The sequence below is a fragment of the Dipodomys merriami genome, unplaced genomic scaffold (genome assembly GCF_024711535.1).
Source record: "Dipodomys merriami isolate MVZ:Mamm:240054 unplaced genomic scaffold, mDipMer1.0.p SCAF_741, whole genome shotgun sequence".
Lineage (NCBI taxonomy): Eukaryota > Metazoa > Chordata > Mammalia > Rodentia > Heteromyidae > Dipodomys > Dipodomys merriami.
In genome coordinates this window covers 245,742-258,120 of record NW_027206337.1, presented here as the reverse complement: position 1 = coordinate 258,120, position 12,379 = coordinate 245,742, and positions in this window count along the sequence as shown.

Sequence of the window (12,379 nt, the reverse complement as noted above, 5' to 3'; positions counted from 1 at the left end):
TTTTCTCTGTAAGTCTTTAGCCCACTTATTTTTTTTTATTTTGAAAATACTGTACAGAGGAGTTACAATTACATGGGCAAGATAATGAGTACATTTCCTATAAAGCATTTTAGCCTCCTCCTTTGTTTCCCCTTCCCGTCCTTTCCCATTTTCTTCCCACCCCCCCAATCCTCATTGCCTCCCCCATGAAAGTTGTAAAGTTCGTTTTCGACATAACGACTTGTATATCTCATTGTTGCAATGTCGCCCACTTATTTATTGGGCAGTTGTTTCTTTGAGGATTTGTTGTTGGGGGATTCAATGTTTTGAGTTCCAGGTATAGTTTATATATGAGAACCTTGTCCATTGTATGGCTAGTGAATATCTTATCCCAGTAATTAGGCTTTATATGATCTTGCAAGCTATATCCTTTGCCATGCAGAAACTCTGCAATTTCATGCAATCCCATTTTTCAAAATTTTCTTTCATTTATTGTGTTTCTGCGTCTCTTTTAAGAAACTTTCGGCCTATGCCAAGGAGATCTAATAATGAGTTCAGACCTGTAATGATTTCAGAGTGTCTGCTTTGACTCCGAGGTCCTTGATCCATTTGGATTTGATTCTGGTACAGGATGACATATATGGATCTATTTTTTATTTTCTACAAGTAATTAACCAATTTTGCCAGCACCATTTACTGTAGAGGATGTCTTTCTTCCATTCTATTTTTTAGCTCCCTTATCAAATATTAGCTGACTATAGGTCTGTGGGTTTATTTCTGGGTTTTCAATTCTATTCCATTGGTCCTGAGGTCTGTTCTTGTGCCAGTACCAAGCTGTTTTGATTATAATGGTTTTGTAGTACTCTTTTAAATTTGGTATTGATATTCCTCCAGCACTGTTCTTTATGTTAAGGATCGTTTTAGCTATTAGGGTCTTATAGTGTTCCATATGAATTTTTGGATTGCCTTCTCTATTTTCTTGAAGAATGAGGTTGGAATATTTATAGGTATCACATTGGATTTGTAGATAGCCTTGGAAAATGTTGTCATTTTCACGATGTTGATTCTTCCAATAAAGGAGCATGGGAGTTTTTTTGCCCATTTCTAAGTTCTGTTTTGATTTCCTTTTTCAAGTTTTTAAAGTTTTCATCATAGAGATCCTCCATTTCTTTGGGTGTGTTAATTTCTAGGTATTTTATTTTTTTGTGGGGCTATTACAAATAAAGTTGTTTTCCGGATTTCAGCACGCTTTTCTCAGTGTTGGCATACAGAAAAGCCGTTGATTTTTGAAGGTTAATTTTATACCCTGCTACTTTACCAATATTTTTAGTCACCTTGAGTAATTTGAGAGTGGAGTCTGTGGGATTCTTCAAATACAAGATCATGTCATCTGCAAAGAGGGAGAGTTTTACTTCTTCTTTCCCTTTTTGGATCCCTCTAATGTTTGCATCTTGTTTTATGGTTAAACTAGTCATTTTAATTCTAAATTGAAGAGAAGTGTAGAGAGTGGACATCCTTGTCTCGTTCCTTAGTTAAGAGGAAATGGCTTTAGTTTTTCACCATTAAGTATAATGCTGGCTGTAGTTTTGTCATATAGAGCCTTTGTTGTGCTGAGAAATGTTCCCTGGATTCCTAATTTTTGCAGAATCTGAAACGTAAAGGGGGTGTTGGATCTTGTCAAATCCTTTTTGTGGTTCTTGTCTTTGCTCTTGGTGATATGATGAATTATATTAATTGATTTGCATATATTGAACCAACTTTGCATGAAATGAAACCTGAAATGAATCCTGTTTGATCATGATGTATGTTTTTTTGGATAAATTGTTGAAGTCGATTGGCCAAAAGTGTGTTGAGAATTCTTGCATTAATGATCATCCAAGAAATGGGTCTATAGTTCTCTTTCTTTGATGAGTCCCTGCCTGGTTTTGGGATGAGGGTTATGATGGCTTCATAGAATGAGTTTGGTAGTGAACTTTCTCTTTCAATTTCATTGAAGATTTGGAGGAGTGTTGGTGTGAGCTCTTCATGAAGGCCTTGTAGAATTCCACTGTAAAACCATCAGGATCTGGGCTTTTGTTAGATGGGAGGACTCTTACTGCTGTTTCTATTTCAATGTTGGATATGGGCCTGTTAAGATGGTTTAACTCATCTTGGTTTAGTTTCGGCATGTCAATATTTGCTAGGAAAAGGTCCATTTCTGCCAAGTTCTCAAACTTATTAGCATAAAGTTTTGAGAAGTATTCCCTTATAATGTGCTGAATCTTGGTTGTGTCTCTGGTGATGTTTCCATTGTTATCTCTGTGTTTATTTTGTTCTGTTCTCTTGTTTTTCTGATAAGATTTGCTAAAGTTGTGTCAATTTTCTTAATTTTATCGATGAATCAACTCTTTCTTTTGTTGATTCTTTCTATGTTTTCTTGGATTCTATTTCTTTAATTCTGATTTAATATTAATTATTTATTTCCACCTACTGGATTGGGGATTATCTTGTTGCTCTTATTCAAGGAGGCTCAGATGTCTCATTAAATTGTTGGTTTCAGATCTGTATAAGTTTTTTGGGTTGAAACTCAGAGCTATAAACTTGCCTCTGTGTACTGCCTTTGCTGTGTCCCAGAGTAGCTGGTAATTTGTGTGTTCATCTTTGCTGAATATCATGAATATTTGAATTTCCTTTCTAATGTCTTTCATGACCCACTGGTTATTCCACAGTGTGTTTGGTTATCAGCATCCATGTGGTACAGGACGTTCTTCAGTGGCTTTTGGTGGTGAGTTCTAATTTTATTCCTTTGTGTGAGAATGCAAGGTATAATTTCAATGTTTCTGAATTTGGAAAAGTTTGCTTTGTCACTTAAAATGTGGTCTATTTTGGAAAATGTTCCATGCGCTGCTGAGAAAAACGTGTATTCTGATGCTGCTGGGTGAAATATTCGGTCGATGTCTGTTAAATCTAGTTGACATATGCAGTTGTTTAGATCTCTCTGTTTCTCTGTTTCTCTGTTGATTTTTTTGCCGAGTTGATCTATCTAGTGGGGAAAGTGGTGTGCTAAAGTCCCAAACAATTAATGTCTTTGGAGCTATGTCAGATTTGAGGGAAAGTGGTGTTTCTTGAATAATTTGGGTGCTCGGTTGTTTGCTGAATAGATAGTTCGAATTGTAATATTCTCGTGAAGGAGAGATCCCTTAATAAGTAAGTAGCAACATTCCTTATCTCTTCTCACTATTTTTAATTGGAAGTCTATTTTTTCTGTTATTAGGATTGAAACTTCCACCTGTTAATGGGGGCCGTTTGCTTGGTAGATTTTGTTCCAGCCTTTCACACTGAAAATGTGTTCGTTTTTATGAGTAATATGTAACTCCTGAAGGCAGCAGATAGAAGGATCTTGCTTCTTAATCCAACTTGACAGTCTATGTCGCTTAATTGGAGAGTCAATCCGTTAATGTTGAGAGTTTGGTTTGAGACCTGTTTGGGAGTTCCTGCCATTTTATGCCCCTTCTTATGGGCTACAGCAACTGGGTTCTTCCTATGGTTCTTGGATTCTCAGTTTGGGTGTGGTTTCTTGGCCTTTATTGTCATCTTGTTGGTTTTGTCTGTGTAGGGGATGGTGAAGTGTCATGTATAAGGCTTGGTGGATATATATTGTTTCAGTTGTTCTTTGGTATGGAAGGTTTTTATTTGGCCTTTGGTTATGAAGTAGAGTATAGGTGGATACAGTATTCTTGGTTGTTAGTTGTTTGTTTTTAGGGCATGGCATATGTCACTCCAGGCTCTTCTTGCTGTAATTGTCTCCGCTGAGATATCTGAGGTTATTCTATTTGGTTTCCCTTTGTAAGTGGTTGATCTTTTCTCCTTGACAGCTTTAAGGATTTTTTTCCTTGGAATTGATCCTGTGGGGATTATAATGTCACGGTGGGATATCCTGTCCTAGTCTGGTCGATTTGGGGTACTAAAAGCTTCTTGAATCTGAATAGGTCTATCTTTCTGCATGTTTGAGAAGTTCTCTGCTTGGAACATGTTAACCAAATTTCCTAGACCATTAACTGCTGACTCTAGGTGCTCCTCTATACCCATTTTCCTCAAATTAAGCCTTCTGCTGGTGTCTTCCAAATGTTGAATAGATCCATCATATTTCCTGGATTTGTCTTGGATAGTTGTATTCTTTTTCTTTATAATAACCTGGCTGTCTTCAATCCCTCAGATTCAATCTTCTGCATGGTCTACCCTGCTATCAAGACTTTCCACTTTGTTTTAATTTTTTTTCCTTCTATTTGGTCAGCTTTGATGACTTCAAATTCTTTGTTGGAGCTTTGTTTTAGATCTTATATGAACTTCATTACTTCCGTAATTTGGTGTTATGTTTATTCTCAAATCACTTAGTTTATCGGTTATGGTTTCCTTGGATTCCCATTCATTCTGTAGGGCTCCATTCAACATTCCCTTTCTGGTCTCCCTGACTTCTTTCAGCTGTCTTTTATTGGATTCCATGAATGCCTCTATTTGGTAAGAAAGTTACACCATTTTTGTGCTAGAACACTATTTTAAGGCAGGCATCAACCAAAGTCCTGAGTTGCACAGTCAAAAATCTGGGCCTTTTGTAAGTATCAATTTCTGGGCCTTTGTCGGTATCAAAGATGGAGCTCTCTGGTTTCTGAGAAGGAGTGAGGACGTCAAGGTTCTACTCATGCCAGAGTCTTCATTACTGGGGTCTCTGTGGTCTGCGATCTGCAGCATGAATATATCTGATCCTTGTCAGTTCTTCCTGGTGTTGAGTAGAATACGCACACTGTGTCTGGCATCTTTTTGACTGGACTTTCTCTGTAGGCATGGTGGCTATAGCGCTGATGCTCAGATCTGTTTCCTTGCCTGGATATTCCATCTCTAGCCAAACTCTCTGTACTGTGATGGCACACTGGGTGTGATTCTCTAGCCTAGCACTGTTGACTGGAACATTAAAACTGTTGTCTACGCGAAAGCTTGTTTAGCCTAGACCTTCTGCCATCTTCCTCCGAACTTTAGATTATGACTTTTTATACTCTAACTTGGGACAATGATCTGCTGTCAGTTATTTTCTTCTTTTCTCCTACTTTTGCCCTTCCACTTACATAATTTTTATTTAAAGAAACATATTTGAGCTTGTATTTCTAAATTCTTCAAAATTATCTGAATTTCATCATTCTTCTGGCAGCCTCCTATATATTTCTCAAGGGAATATTTTGTCACTATCATTTTTATCCTATATGATATTGGATATCGTTCTGCCTAATTCAGTGCAAGATATAAATTACACTCATCCAGATATTTCAACTCTTGTACCACCATAAAATCCTTTCTTATGTAGAAATCATGATTTTAGTATTTCTGGGGAGGTGTCATCTGTCATTTTTGATTGACCCTAAGTGATATTTATATGCAAACATGTTTTAAAACAATATGCCATTCAGTAGATGAATGACTCAACAAAATGTGATATATATATATATATATATATATATATATATATATATATATATATATATATATATATATATGGTTGAATTCTATGCTTCCAATTCAGAAGGAAATGGAAACATTTTTAGAAATTGTGCTAAATAAAATAAGCAAGACTCAAAGAAACAGATTCCATAGTTTCCCTCATTTGTAATAATAAGAAATTTATAGATTAACACTAGCAGATGAGCAGAATGGCTCAAAAGCTTTGTATATAGGACCATACAAGATCATCTTGAGCAAAATGAACACCTAGATATAGAAATAGAGGTTTTTCTTTGTGTTTTTTTTAATGTACTATGTGATTTATTTTTTCTTTTGTGTTTTCCCCTATAGTTAATCCACTGCTGTATTTGATTTCAGTACTGTGTGTATTGCACATGCATTGATCTTAATTTGACAAAATAAGATGAACAACAAATTGGAGAGACAAAGGACAAAGGGTAAACCAATGCAATAGCAATACTCACAAGACAACATTTTGGAAATTTACATTACAACTTGTGAGGGGTTTGGGGGGAAAGGAAAAGTGTGAGAAAAATGAGGTAGTGGGTAAAATTTTGACATGTTATGTATTCACTACCTTACAATTAATGCAACCCTTGTACATATCACCTTAAAAATAAAATTAAACTAAAAATAAGTTACATAAAGTATAATTTCACTGTATTGCTATAGTAAATATTATTCTATGTGCATTACCTTTTTAAAAATGAACACTATTTGGCATCTAAATTGAGTTAATTACACCTTTCTTTATCAGAGGTTCATAAACTTGAATGTTATCCAAATATACAATATTTTCACAATATACCTGCCACAACTTTCAAAAAAGTTAAGTTTAGTATTGTCTGATAGTAAAACAGAAAACAATTTAATTCTCTGGAAACTCCTAGCTTTTAAAACTGAATAATTGTTAAAAAGACAGAATATATGTGTTCTTCAAAGTTCTTACAAATACTAACTAGTCATTTTCAAATTCTCAACATTCCATATCAGAGATATTCAAAGTAGTACCTGTTTGCATGTTATTTAATTCTGCAATAGCTGCAGTTTCTAACGGGGTGTTACATATTGAGATATCAACAGAAAAAAATAGCCACATTCTGGTGGAGGATATAACTACAAAGTATGTGTAATAATTAATTCCTCAAGAATAAACATTTTTTCATCAGAGTAAGCTATTATTTTTGTGACCATCCATCCCAAGCTTTTATGCCATAAAGTCTTCCTAGCCCAACAGTTTCCAATTTGTAAGGTGCACCTTAAAATTCCCTTAATTCACATCATGAATAGCTTATCACTATTGTGAAAAAATACTACACTTGTGTTAATATGATGCCCTTCCTATTGTGGAAAGTACACTACACTAAACTTTGCTGCAACATTTTTCTGATTTCTAGAAATCAGGACACTTGCAAATATTATTTATATTTTTTATCTATCATAGATATTCAGGAGGCTAAGACCAGAAGATTATTGTTCAAAGCCCACCCAGTCAGGAAGATTCTTTAGATTCTTATCTCCCATAAACTTCTCAGGAAAAGCTAGACTCAAGTGGCACTGAGGTTGAAGTTGTAGGGCATGAGCCTTGAGCACAAACTGGCTCAAAGGGAGTGCCCAGGCCCAGAGTTCAAACCTGAGGACAAACCAAAAAATAAAAACCAACTCCAACCCTAGCATTTTTCTCATTGTATACAGAGGCACGTAATTAAGGAAATTTCTTCCTGTATTACGAATAGATAGAAGAACCAAGACCTCACACAATTACTCTCTTCATAACATGTTACACCAAAGCATCAAAAATTTGCTTGTTCTAAATTTATAAATTAATATCTATTTGTTGGCAATTCTGTCTAGATTATTCACACGATCATTTTATACATGAACTGTTGGAATTATCAATTAACTAAGTTCTAATTATATCTCACTTGAAAGAATATTTTAGGCAAATAAAATGCCAGATTCATTTGTGAATTTGTCAATTAGAACCTCTACTTAAAAAGAATTTTGTAGTATCCTATAGAACATGACATTACAAACAAAACCAAAATATTTATTTTAAATCTAAATTCTAATTTAGCATGGTCTACAAAGTCCTACATTAGATGACTTTGGTATTTTTTCAGGCTTAAACTTTTGTAATCCTTCATTATTTCTTTGAAATCCAACAGAATGATGCTTACTTTTTCAAATTTTTGATTGGGAATCATGAGCCATTTTGCATGTAGGAATGTTGTTTAATGAAGAGAGCATTTAAAACACAACTGAGGATTATATATGAGTTGCATTTCAATAGGAAACTTGCCTTCTCAAAATATAATGACAAAATTAGCCCAAACTTCCAACTGTGTATTCCTTTCTTGTTGTTTGGTTTGTTTTATTAGACAAAATTATACTACCTGGTCCAGGGAAGGTATCACTATGTAATCCCACTCTCTAATCTCCTGTCTTAGTCTGAGTGCTAGAATTCCAAGATTTTATCAAATTGCCCTGCCATAGTTTGATGGTTTATTTAATCTAGATAGAAACTAGCAATTCTGAACTTCTCCTATGATCTTATACATTAGACTGACTGCTCAAACTGTTTCTGTACAATCTTCAAAGATGTACTGTCATTTGACACAGGATATGAACATTTTCAGATGCACCTTCAGGGGTCTCTGATTCATTCTTCCATGGATCCAATCCCTTTAATAATGATTACTTGAATTTCTTGTTATCTCTGGTCCCTAGGTATGGAATATTCTCAAACATCTTTGAAGAAATTTCACTTGAAGACTTTCTAATATTAAAAATTATCACTTGATCTAGTCTTACTCAGGATATATTTTCTATTGTTTTCTAACATTTCTCCATATTCTGAGAGTTGTTTCATTTGTGCAGGTGTGTTTGTACATATATGTGCCTCTGTGTGTATGTGTATGTTTGTATGTGTGTATGCAAAAGCCTCAGCAACCTTATTCAGCAATCTTGCTCATGACTAGTATTCCATCACTTGAGCTAATGCCTAGTATTCTAGCTACTCAGGAGGCTGAGATGTGAGGATTGCAGTTCAAATCCAGTATGAGTCGGAAAGAAAGGTTCTGAGACACTTATCTCCAATTAACCACCAGAAAACTGGAAGAGGCGCTGTGGCCCAAGAAGTAGAGCACTAGCCTTGAGATTAAGAGTGGAGAGATATTGCCCAGGCCGAGTTCAAACCCTGCCACAAGCATCAAAAAAATAGAAAAAGATAAAAGAAAGGAAAAGAAATAAGATCATGGCCATCAGTTCATTGCTAGTATAATTCCTGCTTTCTCACCATGGACTTTTTTTCCAGTTAAGTTTATGCTCTTATATGTAACTTGCTTTGGAACCAGAATTATTCTTCCATTGTACATTTTACAAATTTGTGTGATAAGCAACCATAATTTAGAGATAGATGAGAGAGTGGCCTCATTGTTCATGTCCCTCCTAGTATTAATTATTTCTCTATGTCACTCCCATAGATCTACATAATGGCCTTGGCTTTCTTGGTTCAATGTTGTCTTATTTGCAGAGTCTTCTATAGTATATTGATCCATTATACTTAAACACAGAACTTTTCTTTCTCTTATTATTCCTATTGTTTCTTCTACTGTTAACTTGTGTACACTTGGGAAATAATGCACAACACACACACAAATAAACTTTTCTGAGAATCTTCTCCCAGTTAAATTTAAATTAAGAGCACTTATGAAATTTGAACTTAATGTACTCCTGGATAATGGTTTCTTTTATGTATTATAGTAAAAATAGTGTACAGAGGGCTTACAGTTACATAAGTAAGGTAATGAGTACATGTCCTATTGTTACATCCTCTTTTGTTTTTCCTGTGGTATCCATTCCGTCCCCATCTACCAAATTCCCCCTCCCTTCCCCAAGTTGTAAAGTTCATTTTCTACATAGTGTCTTGTTCATATCGTTGTTACAATAGGTCATCCTGAATCTTTGTTTCAGCATTTTGTTGTTTCCCTTCCCCTCCCCACACTAGAAAAATGTATATACAAGATGCAGGGCACCAACATCATATCCAGTGAAAACAGGAGTTATATCATGGGGGAAGAACATGGAAGAGAAAAGAAAAAAATCACATAATACATTTTAGATACATCAAAAACAATTGCAATAAAGAAAAAAAACAACTTGTGTCCCTATCTTGGGATTCATTTTACTTAACATCTTATATGGCCATATGTACATGAATAATGCTTTTATAAGCCATGTAAATTTTATATTTTGTATTTACTAAGTTGTCTCTGAAAGGCGTGTTACCTCATATCCAAAGATGTCTTTAAATTAAGACAATAGTAGGCTCATTTTATGCCAACACAAAATATAAACACCAATGATATTTTTCCCTAAAAAAATACTCATAAAAAATCATGAAATTCGGGGGAAGATGGCAGAGGAGAAGCTGAAGGCTAAACAAGCTTTCCCATAGAAAGCATTTTAGTATTCCAGTGAACAGTCTTAGGCTACTGAGTCACACCAAGTGTGTCATCTCAATACAGAGAGTTTAGACAGAGAGGGAAAATCCAAGCAAGGAAACAGATCTGAACACATGCAGCTAGCCATGGCTGCAGTGGCAGAGTTGGTAGCAGAGACACTTGTAGCAGCCATAACTACAGAGAGAATCTGGGACAAAGGTGTCAGATGTGGCTGGCAAGCGGATTCTACCCAACACAAGCAAGAACTGACAAGGAACAGATATCTTCATCCTGCAGATCACAGACCAGAAACTGCCAGGAATAAGACTCTGGCATGAGTGGAATCCTGATCTCCTCATTCCTTCTCAGGGAGCAGAGGAGAGAAGGCTGGACATCCCCTACCACTGGAGATCTCCATCTTTGATACTAATAAAGGCCAGGCTGAGCAACTAGCTCCAATTCAGGCCTTGGAAGAAAACCAAAGAGTCATTTAGCAGGTCATAGGAACCTGCCCTGATACGCCAGGCTCAGCTGTACCCAGGGGAAAATCAACCACCCCAGACAGAGAAAAATCTGCCCCCTGAGGAGTGACTTTCATCACTACGTAAACAGAGCTGCCCCTCCCTACAGCCTAGACAAACAATTGAAACTCAGTAAACATAAACCCTGATAATGGCTCCAAGCTGGGCTCTCTGAGAGTCTCAGGAGCTAGCCCAGCAAGGCAAAGCTACTAATTTCTGAAAGGCCTCAACTCTACCCATAATCTAGTCTCATCACAGCATCTCCAAACTAGAGGAAACTCCCATCTCCCTCTTTTGGGATACTCAAAGCAAATCTACCTCCCACTGAACAAGCCTGGGAGGAGGATCACAAAACAATGGGTTAGGCAAAGCATTTTTCTGCCTGCTCAAACAAACTGACTTAAGAAAACAATCAAGCCACAGGAAAACCAAACACCACAAGCAGACCAGAGACTCCACCAAGAGACTGGTTATGGACACAGAAGATACACAATCATCCTATTGCCCCCATCACCCCCCCCCAAAAAAAAATCAAAGAACTCTTTTTTTAATTTAATTTAATTTTTTATTGTTAAAATACAGTACAAAGGAGTTACAATTACATGAGCAAGATAAAAAGTATATTTCTTATCAAGCATTGTTGCCTCCTTGTTGTTTCCCCTTCCCATCCCTTCCCATACTTCTCCCCTCCCCCTACCCGATCCTCCCCCACCCCCTACCAAAGTTGTTAAGTTCGTTTTTTGACATAATGAATTGTACATCTCATTATTGCAATCAAACAACTCTTATTTGAACTTTTTTTTAAAAAAATTAATTTTTAAAATGGTTTTCTATTAATCTTATTTTCTTCCCTTAATTTTTATTTTTGGTGTATATGTGTGTGTGTGTGCTTTTTAAATCTCTTCTGATCTTTTGGTCCTTTTTAAGTATTCTTTTCATTTTTTTCTGTTTCTTTCTTTTTTTGCATGACTAAATTGCTGTTCTGTTCATTCCCAGATATATACCTGTTGCCAATTATTATACCTTATACCCCATTGTGTACACACTTAATCCAGAAATTTATTACTCAATTCACAACCTCTTAGGCTTAAATTCTTTAATAGCAGTATTATATCTTTATATGTATATAATTTTCAAATAACTAATTTTAAGAATTTTTATTTTTAGTTTTCATTTCTCCTTTCAATCCATCCCTTCTTCTCATCTTATCCTTTTCTTCTCTCAATATCATTTGTTTAAACTTACATGATTTTTAAGTGTTTCACTACTTAGATTTAAATTTTGGTTTTTCAATTTTTTTCTTGTTCTTTTTTTTTGTATTCTCTCTCCTATTATTCTATGCAAACTATTTCCCTCTCTAAGATTAGGACTTGGTTATATACCACATTTTCTCGATCTATCCATGTACTGAGGGGCATCTGGGTTGGTTCCATATCTTAGCTATGTTAAATAATGCTGCAATAAATATAGTTGTGCTGGTAGCTTAAGTATGGTCTTGTTTGTGATCATTTGGATAAATGCCCAAACGGAAATTGTTGGGTCATAGGTAAGTTCTAGGTGGAATCTTTTGAGGAACCTTCATACTACTCCAAAGTGGTTGAACAAGTTACACTCCCACCAACAATGCAGTAAGGTTCCCTTCTGGCCACATCCCCTCAAGGATGGGGTGAGGTAGTATCTAAATGTTGTTTTGATTTGCTTTTCTTTTATGGCTTGGGAGGTTGATCATTTCTTCATGTATCTATTGGCCTTCCTTCTTTCCTTTTCAGAGAAGTTTCTCTTTAAGTCTTTAGTCCACTTATTTATTGGGCAGTTGTTTCTTTTAGGATTTGTTGTTGGGGGATTTAATGTTTTGAGTTCCACATATATTTTAGATATGAGACCTTTGTCTATTGCATGGCTAGTGAAGATCTTCTCCCAATCAATGTGCTTTCTATTGATCTT